This window comes from Limulus polyphemus, unplaced genomic scaffold (genome assembly GCF_000517525.1).
Source record: "Limulus polyphemus unplaced genomic scaffold, Limulus_polyphemus-2.1.2 Scaffold648, whole genome shotgun sequence".
Lineage (NCBI taxonomy): Eukaryota > Metazoa > Arthropoda > Merostomata > Xiphosura > Limulidae > Limulus > Limulus polyphemus.
This window is the reverse complement of record NW_013666258.1, coordinates 29711-40187: the sequence shown is the minus strand read 5'-3', so window position 1 is coordinate 40187 and position 10477 is coordinate 29711.

Here is a 10477-nt window from a genome sequence, read left to right as displayed (position 1 = left end):
GTCTTATACACCAAAAGATACGGTAATTGATTATCAAATCACAGATTTTTTTAACTAGTTAGTTTATAATGTTAATTATGTTTATAATTAACAAATCATTTTTATAACTTTTCACAGAGTATTTTCCTGACATGATTATTTTTAGTAACAAATAATTTTATATTATTCTATAGAAAATTACTACTATTTTTCTTTATTTTTTGTGTAAATTTGACATAATAAAACTCTACTAAACACAATTTGATATGTTATAGAAAATTGGTTATCGTTACTGCTATTTTTAACTTTCAAAAAGTGTGAGAATGAATACTTAAACTTCAGATTCAATAAAATCAACTAAGAGAATTCTTACTATAAAAACGAAGCTTCTAAACGTCATATCATGTTAAATCACTTAAACGCTCTTTGATGAATAATCAAAACTGAAAAGTGTTTAATAAATGATAGATTTCATCAAGTTCATATTAGTTAGCTTTCAATTATTCTTAATACAGACATACATTTAACAGTAGAAAACACCAATACGGAATGTTATAACTTAAAAATTAGACACAATTTTAAAAGTACAATAGAATTATTTACTAGAAGACAATTTGTCCAGTCTACAATACTCTACATGTTTTGGTGAGAGTGTGCTCCTACCATCGTCAGGAGTTAACCAAGAAAGTCCCCCCCCCCCCACTAGCACAACGGTATGTCTGCTGACTTACAACGCTAGAAACCGGGTTTCTATAGCACAGATAGCACATTGTGTGGCTTTGTGCTTAAATACAAATAAACAATAACCAAGAAATCATTGTTACATTACAAAACTCGTTAACCTGTATATACAGTTTGTAATAACACGAATGCCAATGACACAAAAACACAAAAAAACACAACAAATAATTTGCGAAAAAGGCTTTTCAAGGCCGATTGTACCGGAATCTTTATTTAGTTATTTATTTTTATATTTTTTATTATTTCTAAAGCTTAGTCCTCAATTATTTCTTGTTAGACTGATTAACTGAATACGACACCAGTCTATCGTATGGAATATATTTGTCACGTTCTCAGCCAAAGCAGTATCTAATTCTCGTTTTGGGGTGTCACCTTCGTCATTTTTCAATTTAAAATTCAAATTTCTACTTGTTTGTGCAACGTAGAACAGGCGAAATGCGCTTGGAATTTTATGAATACCAAATTTATCCATTTGTCGAATCTTATCTTTCAATTCACTCATAATGACGTATAATGTAAAATAGGTTCCTTGGTAATCAAAAGTGTTCTTAAAGATATACCATGTTGTTGTTTATCTTGTAGCGCAAAATAAATGAATGTGCTATCAGTGCTCTTCACACAGCGGTGAAAGACATCTTGAGTTAAAGCGTTGTAAGTCCGTAAACTGGTTTACATCTCTCAACTGTACCATCGTCTGATGATTCTACTGCAAAAAAAAGGAAAAATAATGAATAAATAGAAATAAGTTAGAATACCTTAAAGTTCGATACAATTCACCCATGAAGATGTCCTTTGAGTAAACAGAATCTATAACCAGAGCTATATTTATTGGCGAAATAATATGATATACTGGCATTGCAATCTGTTTTGATCTTTATATTTTGGAGCATTCAGTTTTTATTTTCTACGTTTAAAGATAAAAAGAGTAAATTCGTTGAGAAAATTTCAAAAACTACAGGCTTAAATTGTCAATAAATTGTACATTATAAATAAGCACACATCCCAGACAGGCACGTTTAATCACATGATCTCTTTTAGTAAGAATTGGGTATCCATGCTTCCACGATTGTATTTGTTTTTCTTTTATGTAGTTTTCTTATCTGCTCATTTATAAATATATTTTTGTTTTATAATTGGAACAGAACTGAGACTTTTATACAAAGTTATTCAATACACGGCATATATCCTGCCAAGTAGTAATATGCACATTAAACCTAAATTTCACTTCAAAATAACCGGGGCGTGAACATAATCCTATCGTTTTCGACAACTCATGGGCTAGTGAGCTAAGCTTTATTAGCCAATATGTGTTCTAGAGACTCGCGTAGAGATAGGAACAAAATGATAAAATATTAGCTTGATGATGTATCACTAGAAGAAAAGGTGAGGTGTTTCGGAAGAAATTCTGCACAATTACAGTTCTTTTTCATTTGGCTTGCTTTATAATTTTATACTTCATTTAAATTATGAAGTTGTAGTATGATAGGAAAAGAAATGTTTTTTCGTGGAATAAGATGAGATAAGCTTAGTTATAGCAACTCCGCCCCATAAAAACCAACCTGCTAAAAAATTACTGCAACAACAACTTCCGTCGGCGAGGTGCTGTTGGGGCCCTATGCTCCAGTGGGAGTCTACAGGAATCATTATTATTATAAGCTTAGTTATATCATATTGTAATCGACAGTATCAAGGTTCGTTTCATCTACAAGTTTAGATATAGACCTTTGTTCAATATTAATGATTTTAGGTTGTTATTGATGAATAAAGGACTGTACATCTATATAAAACAAACTGATTACGTTACACCACTATATGAGGCCTACTTTATTTGTTTCGCCTTTCCAAGCAGTAATAATGAGGCGTGAATTCGGCGAAACTAGTCTGTTGCAGCAGGAGTAACGAATTAAAGAATAAATTAGGCCTCTACTTCATCTTTTCATCACTTAAATTCACGTTTCCGTGAAAAAAAGAAACGAACAAATAAAAAAGATCACTGTTTGTTAGGCCGTGTTTAGATTAGGCCTTAAATTTGTGGTAAAAAATCACGTAAACTGCAAATAATTTTTTAAAATCACATTCCTCCCATGTTGTCCACTTAGGATGCAAAATCAGGGTTATGGGCAAATTACAATGAATATGATTAAAAACATCTGCAGTTTCCGTGATTTTTTTATCAAACATTTTAGCCTCATTGTTTCTGATGATTCGTCACCTTTCGGTGGTTAAACCGTACATTAGGCCTTGTCTGTCTAAGTAATTGCTTGAATGGAGAAAGAACCCAAACACAGGAAACTTTTGAATCAAAACGAAGATACAACTTATAGTTTTATAAGGAAAAAAACTTCAATGTAAGCTTTGAAAGAATGTAGGAAAATACAAAAATCTGTAACTGAAATCTACAACAAAGGTAAACACTATTAGTTACTCCTTAGAAAATGTATCAGAATAAAATATTTTTGACTTTTCAAAAGTTCAAATTCCTTCAAATATCAAATGAAAATAATATATTTTATTTTGCAAAAGCTACATACTCTCAGAAAAGTTCATCTCAAGCTTGAAACATTTTCATCAAGTTCTTTTTTTTTTTACTTTTGAAACAATTAAACAAACTTTACAAGAGGTGCATCAAATCGAGACACCAAAGTCTTCATGTTTTACTTACTCGATGAACTGAATCGAAGTATTAATCGAATTTAGATAATTTTCAAATTATTTTAGTGTGTCATTGTCATATCGTTAAATCATAAACATAGTTTAATCAGACGAAAGGTTTTATTGGTGGACTGTTTTCGTATTTGGTTTCACAATCAAACAAAGAACAAAGGAAGTATAGATTGCTAGATCTTATATCTATTTGTAAAATTTGTTTCCAGTTAGTAAGCGTTTAACACATGTTATGTGTCAAATTCATAATGTCATGGATGTCTAAAAGGTGGAACGTTATTATTTAGTAACATTTTTCAAACCAGATTAAGTCTTCTTCTACAATGACATGTAGAATAATGGGACTATGTAAAAGGAAACTTACTGGTCCTATGTTGATATCTTAGATTTTGTCTATAAGTCAATAGTATAAGTCTACTGTATAAGTGTGAGAATCAACTAGGAATAGTTATTCGTAAGATACTTTGCCAGTGAAAGTAAGGGGGATCAAAGTTTTAAACAATATGGAGGAGTGGTGTTTCTATTTTGTGTATTTTACTAAAAAAACAGAAGTGAGGTAAAATGATAGTATAACGTAGGACTTTTGTTCATTGGTGGAGAGTTTGTTTTTTTCAGAGCAAAATCACATTGGACTATCTGCTATGCCTACCCCGAATTTTGACATTGTAAGTCCGTAAACTTACTGCTGTCCCACCGGGGTACCATTGGTTGACAGAGTTATAGAGTTTTACACTGTTATGAAAATTTATAGTTAGACCCTTGTTGAATTTCCAGATATCAAGTCTCATCACGTAGTAATGATTTTATATTATTTTGGTAATCTGTTTTCTCCAAAACAAATCAGCTTTGGTAACCAGAATGTTTTTATTAGCCTTAATGGTACGAAAGTGGCGTAGCGCAGGGTTACTCAGATTAGATACTGGAGATGTATAATGGCGCAACTTGGAAGCAGCAGAAGATCTGATTATATCTTTGGCAACGTTATACATTTTAAGCTTTGCCAGTTTGGTGTTTACAGTAACAATCAATTCGTCCTTAACACAGGAGATATTAGTGATGGAAAAATTAAGACTACACTCTTAAGGGATCGAATAAAAAAACGTAGTGTTTAAAAACATAATAGGCCTAATACTGCTGTCTTGTGGCAAATATAAATGTTTATAATCACGCTTTTTCAGTAAAAGGTGTTCACAATCATTACAACAGTTATTCTAACAAATAGCTTATTTAAGTAACGTTTCGACCATCCCTACGTTTGTTGTATCCCAGCCGGCCTGATGAGATATGGTATTGAGCGAAACGCATTGTCAGCAAAATGACTTTGCGGACATGATGTGGTAACACACTCTTTTTCTCAGACACTTTGAAAATTTATAAAAACCGAAAAAAAGAGAAGTTAATAAAAAGAAATACAATAAATCTAAAGTTGTTTTCTTATGACAAATATATAACATTTAATATTGAATGTTTCTTATAATAGCGTGGACTATATTTTTGAAACACTGCTACTGTAAGAGTTGAACAATACTTCTCGTTACGAATATTCGTTAAAACTAGTTTCTGATCTTTAATCTCTTTCTTTCTTTACTTTTCTTCTTTGTTAGCTTGTCTCTGTTTAGGACAACTTTACATGTAACTTATTTGTATACACATTAGTATACACGATTTTAATATTTGGATGTTACTACTTTACAATCCTTTCTTTTTCAATCATCAATACAATATTATTAATTATATTTCTATGTTAAGCGTCTTCCTTGTTTCTTTTTTTTTTCAAGCATCAAGTGCAATCACTTTACTTAGAAAAGTATTTCTTAGCTGAAAACGTCTTTGCCTACTATGGTTTATTTTGGATATCTTGTACGTGACAAATAATCAGAATGTAGCTTAAGGAAAAGTAATTTTGTCATTTCAAACAATTCTCTATTTGCAAATTGAGCATAATGTAAAAGTAAATACACTACTCATAAAAAGTAAAGGATAATGGGGTTTCGATATTTTTTTAAACTTTGAAGAAAGAAGAACACAGAAAGACATTCAATATTGACGAAACTTGTTTATTCTTGGTCGGTTGTTTGGTTGCTTGGCATTTTTTTGGCGCAAAGCAACTAGGCTATCTGCGCCAAACAACCGGTAAAAAAGCTGCAAGTAAAATACAATAAAATTTGAGAAAAAAGTTAAAAATGAAACAATGGCCAAAATTTAGGTAAAAAGCTAAACAGAAGTAAAAAGGCTAATGACCCGTTTGTTTGAAGTTAAGCGCAAAACTAAACAATGGGCTATCTGTGCTCCGCCCATCACGGGTATCGAAACCCGGTTTCTAACGTTGTAAGTCCGCAGACATACCGCTATGCCAACTAAAAACACAATCAAGCTAGACAGTGTCACCATCGCCAATGACACTGTCCAAAGTCAGAGGGTAAACCTTTAGAAAAGACGTGTATAAAATGGTGCCGCTGCTGACGTTCGTAACGGAGACACAAAAGTAAAATGTTGGCAATTGTTATCTGAGTGTTACAAAGGCCACACATAGGCGGATCAGTCTCACATAACGGAAAACGATGAGTAAAAACTGTGACTAATACGTAGCCTACACAAGGTAACTTCCTCCCGTCGATCCTTACGGAAACCAGACGGCCAAAAAACAACAGCAGGTTTGATCTGGAAAAGTCCCAAGTCAACTGCCGACTGGCGCAATGACGGGCCTTGAACACAGGGCCATAGTCCATCTACGGAACAGGCACGGCTGTGACAGCACCAGAGCAGACAGAGCTCATTCCCGTGAATACCAACATGGACAAGAATTTAGGGCACTGGATAGAAACAGAAGACAGTGAAAAGTGGGTCAGTCGTTTCTGAATAGGGTGAGAACTTACATTAAGTGATTCCAAGGGCAATAGAGAGTTAAGAGAGTCGATGTAAATAGTACAGTTAGTGTACTGCTTAGCTTATATGTGATCAAGGGCAATAGAAATTGCATACAACTCGGCAGTGAACACAGAAACTGTACAGAGGATCCTGTGAGCAACTATCAAGTCACAACAAATCATGGCAGAGCCCATAGAGTTTTTTGATTTCGAACCATCCCTAAAAACTGGAACAGAAGAATGATTCAAAAGATGTTCGGCAAAGAGATGTTTGGGAGTATCCGCCTTCCTCAGATGACTGAAAGACAAGTCACAGGTGGGAGTGGTAACGAGCTATGACGGGATAGACTGATCATCGGACTCAGCAACGTCATCCAATGACAGACCCATTTCAGCCAGCTGTGCCTGGATACCAAAATGAGGAATGATAGACGGTCTATTCCGAAAGAGCATAACCCAATGAGGAAGGAAGACACAACCCAAGGGGGGATGCTGTGGTAACGATCGCTTCGAACAAAAACACTAAAATTGTATTTTACTTACATCCAACCCTAATCGTCTTACAATCTGAAAATCAGGAACTCTAGCTTTTGATAGGTATTTGTTTGTCAATATGCATCATGTAGTTTTCTCACTGGAAATTTACAAAAGAAAAAAGAAAGCAAAACATAATGAAATCAGATCTTAATTTTTAGGCTCGTCTCTGAAATTTCGCGCAAAACTATTCGAACTCTATCTGCGTGGCCCGGCATGACCAGGTGGTTAGGGCGCTGGACTCGCAATCTGAGGGTCGCGGGTTCGAATCCCCGTCCCACCAAACATGCTCGCCCTTTCAGTTGTGGGGGCGTTATAATTGACAGACGGTCAGTCCCACTATTCGTTGATAAAAGAGTAGCCCAAGAGTTGGCGGTGGGTGGTAATGACTAGCTGCCTTCCCTCTAGTCTTACACTGCTAAATTATGGACGGGTAGCGCTGATAGCCCTCGTGTAGCATTGCGCAAAATTCCAAATAAACAAACTCTATTTGCGCTAGCCGTCCCTATTTTTTGAAATGATAGACCAGAGAGAGGGCAGCTAGTCAACACTCTCCACCACCAAGTCTTGGACTACTCTTTTATCAATGAAAAGTGGAATTGACCGTCATATCATAATGCTCCCATGGCTGAAAGGGCGAGCATGTTCGGTGACGGGATTCGTAACCGCAACCCGCAGATTCTCTGTGGAGTATCCTAACCACCATTCCATGCTAGGCCCTGAATTTTAGGACAGGAATTGTATGATCTGTGGGAAGCATATATGTACATATATATGTGTGTGTGTCTGTGTCTGTGTGTTTAGTTTATATTATATTCTTCATTTGTTATATCATTGTTAAAATGTTTACATTCTTGTACATGTATAGTAAATTAGTAATTGAAATATGTTTTATACACAAGTGCCCTGTATTTGTAAATGAAGACACAACTTTAATATCAAATTAAAGATAAACTTGAATCCTACATCTATATCTAAAAGCTTAGTAAATCAGGCAAACAATTGCTGATAAGAAACTTTAGATTACGCAGTAATGCCAGTTACAATGCCGTGTCTAAAAACCGGACACGTTTTGCGTCATCAGTATGTTATATGGGAAGTTAACTCTTTGGTATTTAAACTCCCAAGTATTTCGAAAAATGTATTCTTGATTGAACTTGATAGTTTAGAATTCGAACAAAAAGAAACGTAGTAACTATAATGTTTAAATGCTATACATTTAGTTTATTCCTAACATTATAAAGAACTTTTCAGAAATATCTTAATGTTTAATATCTTCACATAATGAGCAGGCCCGCATGGCCAGGTGGATAAGGCGCTCGACTCACAATCTGAGGGTCACAATCTTCACATAATGAGCAAACCGATGAATAATTACGTAATTTATAATCACATTTGTTTAATATCTTCATCATGTTTTGTGATATGTGGCAGTAAAGTCACAAAAGTACTGGGTCATTTTTTAAGCACCCATTATATCCAAACAATCATTGGTGCTTTTATTCCTCCAAACCTTCTATATTTCGCGAAACAGTTTCCTTGAAACCGTATTTCAAGACCATTACTTACAGTCTGTTGTTATCCTATTATAGTATATACCTAATATATTTCACCTTCACAGTCTTGATTTGTGTAAAGTGATGTTTCACTCCAAGTTAATGAACGATTGAAAGTTTGTTTTTGTGTTCCGTGCTGGATATTCTTCTCCAGAAAATTGGTAGTATATCAGAGTGTAGAAAGATATGTGAGGTATAATAACTATATTCTTACTCTTAAATAATTTTACCTATTATCTTTAGAGAGCGCCATATTAAAAGGTGTAACGTAAAAAAAATAACTTTTCTGGAAATACTTTCACCACGACGACGACGACGAGTGAGACCCAGATCAATGTATCCAAGATATTAAATATTGAAGTCAATATAATGCTTTGTGATACACCAACAAATAATATCTAAACAGTCTCCAAGAAAAAAGACATATTTTGTTCATTAAATATAGGTCTAAATCTGAAGTAAATCGTAATATATTTATGCATATTTATGTATATATATATATATATACTGAAAGCAATAAATTTGAGGTCACTCCAATGAAGTGCATAATATAATTGTAACAAAAAAACCGAGTTTGAGCTGAACTATATATGGCATATAACATATTTAAGTACGTAAACTAATTTTGGAATTACGATTACTTCTGGCATTGAAAATTATTTTACCAATAGAATTACAAATCTAATTCTCACCTTTAATGTAACTTTTTCGACATAAGTCATAATAACCTGGTTCACATCCTTTATGTATTATAGAAGTAATTGTGTAATATTTATAGTGGGCAGTCTATATAATTATTGTACGAAATACATTCACATTATTATTATTTTCTGTTCAGTTGTTGTTCAATGTATTTAAATTTGTATTCGCTGTGGAACAGTGATAATAACAGATTTTTCACCTGTCATTTTCACAAAAAAACTTCGATCCGGTTCCAAATTTTCATATTTTTTCGTGTTATATCTTTAATGAAACCTATTCATTTTAAATTGTTTTTCTAAGAAATTCATTTCTTGATTACGTGAGAAATTTCTAGGCCTTTCACTAGTTTTTTCTGCCATGTTGTTGATGAAACAATTCCTTTCAATTCTTTGTCGTGGGTGGCATATCTAGGAAAGAGTAAAATTAACATTTGAAAAACTATTAAAACCCATTTTTGCAATAACAATAAAGTTATAGGTAATAATAGAAGCAATTAGCAGCTAGAATATCACTATTTGAAGTTAAGGTCACATCAAAAACGGTATTCGTTAGTCTTTTTTTGTACGAAATATTAAATTCAATTAACTCTTTTTTTTTAATTATATAGTCCATAAGCTCCTGGGTAGAGCGTAGCCTTGTAATTAGCGTGTCGAACTGTGCATTCGAGATTACATAATTCTTGTCTCATTGCCTCAGACTCGCGACTCACACTTTGAGGTCGTGGGCAAGGTACATGATTAGGGTAGCACAAAAGTTGGCGCTGGATGCTGGTAATAACTGCCTTCCCTCTAGAATATCAGCTTAAAATCATAGATTGCTAGCGAAGACAGTCCTTGTGTATCCAAAGTATCCAAAACAAAATTTTTCTATTTAAATACAGATATGAATATATATGTACATTAACAAGGGTTACAAAGCATAATTAAACAACATGTATTGTTTTACTGTTTTATATAAATAGAAAAATAGACTGTTAGTATCTTCCGAATAGCAAAACACAAAGTAGACAACATAATTTAATAGTGTTGCTCATTCCGTTGTACAACATAATTCAATGGTGTTGCTCATTCCGTTGTACAACATAATTTAATAGTGTTGCTCATTCCGTTGTACAACATAATTCAATAGTGTTGCTCATTCCGTTGTATAACATAATTCAATAGTGTTGCTCATTCCGTTGTAAGAAGCAAAACAAATATATATTCAGAATCTCTTTCTCATTCCAAATCTAAAGTTTTCCTTTCAGAACTTTAAAAGTTATTCATGGAAATAATATACAAAGGAAATTAGTCGTAACTCAGGAAATACTCATTTGTATTTATAGGAAAGCGGTTATGTTTGTTACATAACCCCGAAGTTGAAAGGTCAAAGACACATTGTACAGTTCTCTTTTCTCAAAGAGATAATCTATCTAGATAGATCATTTTCCACAGC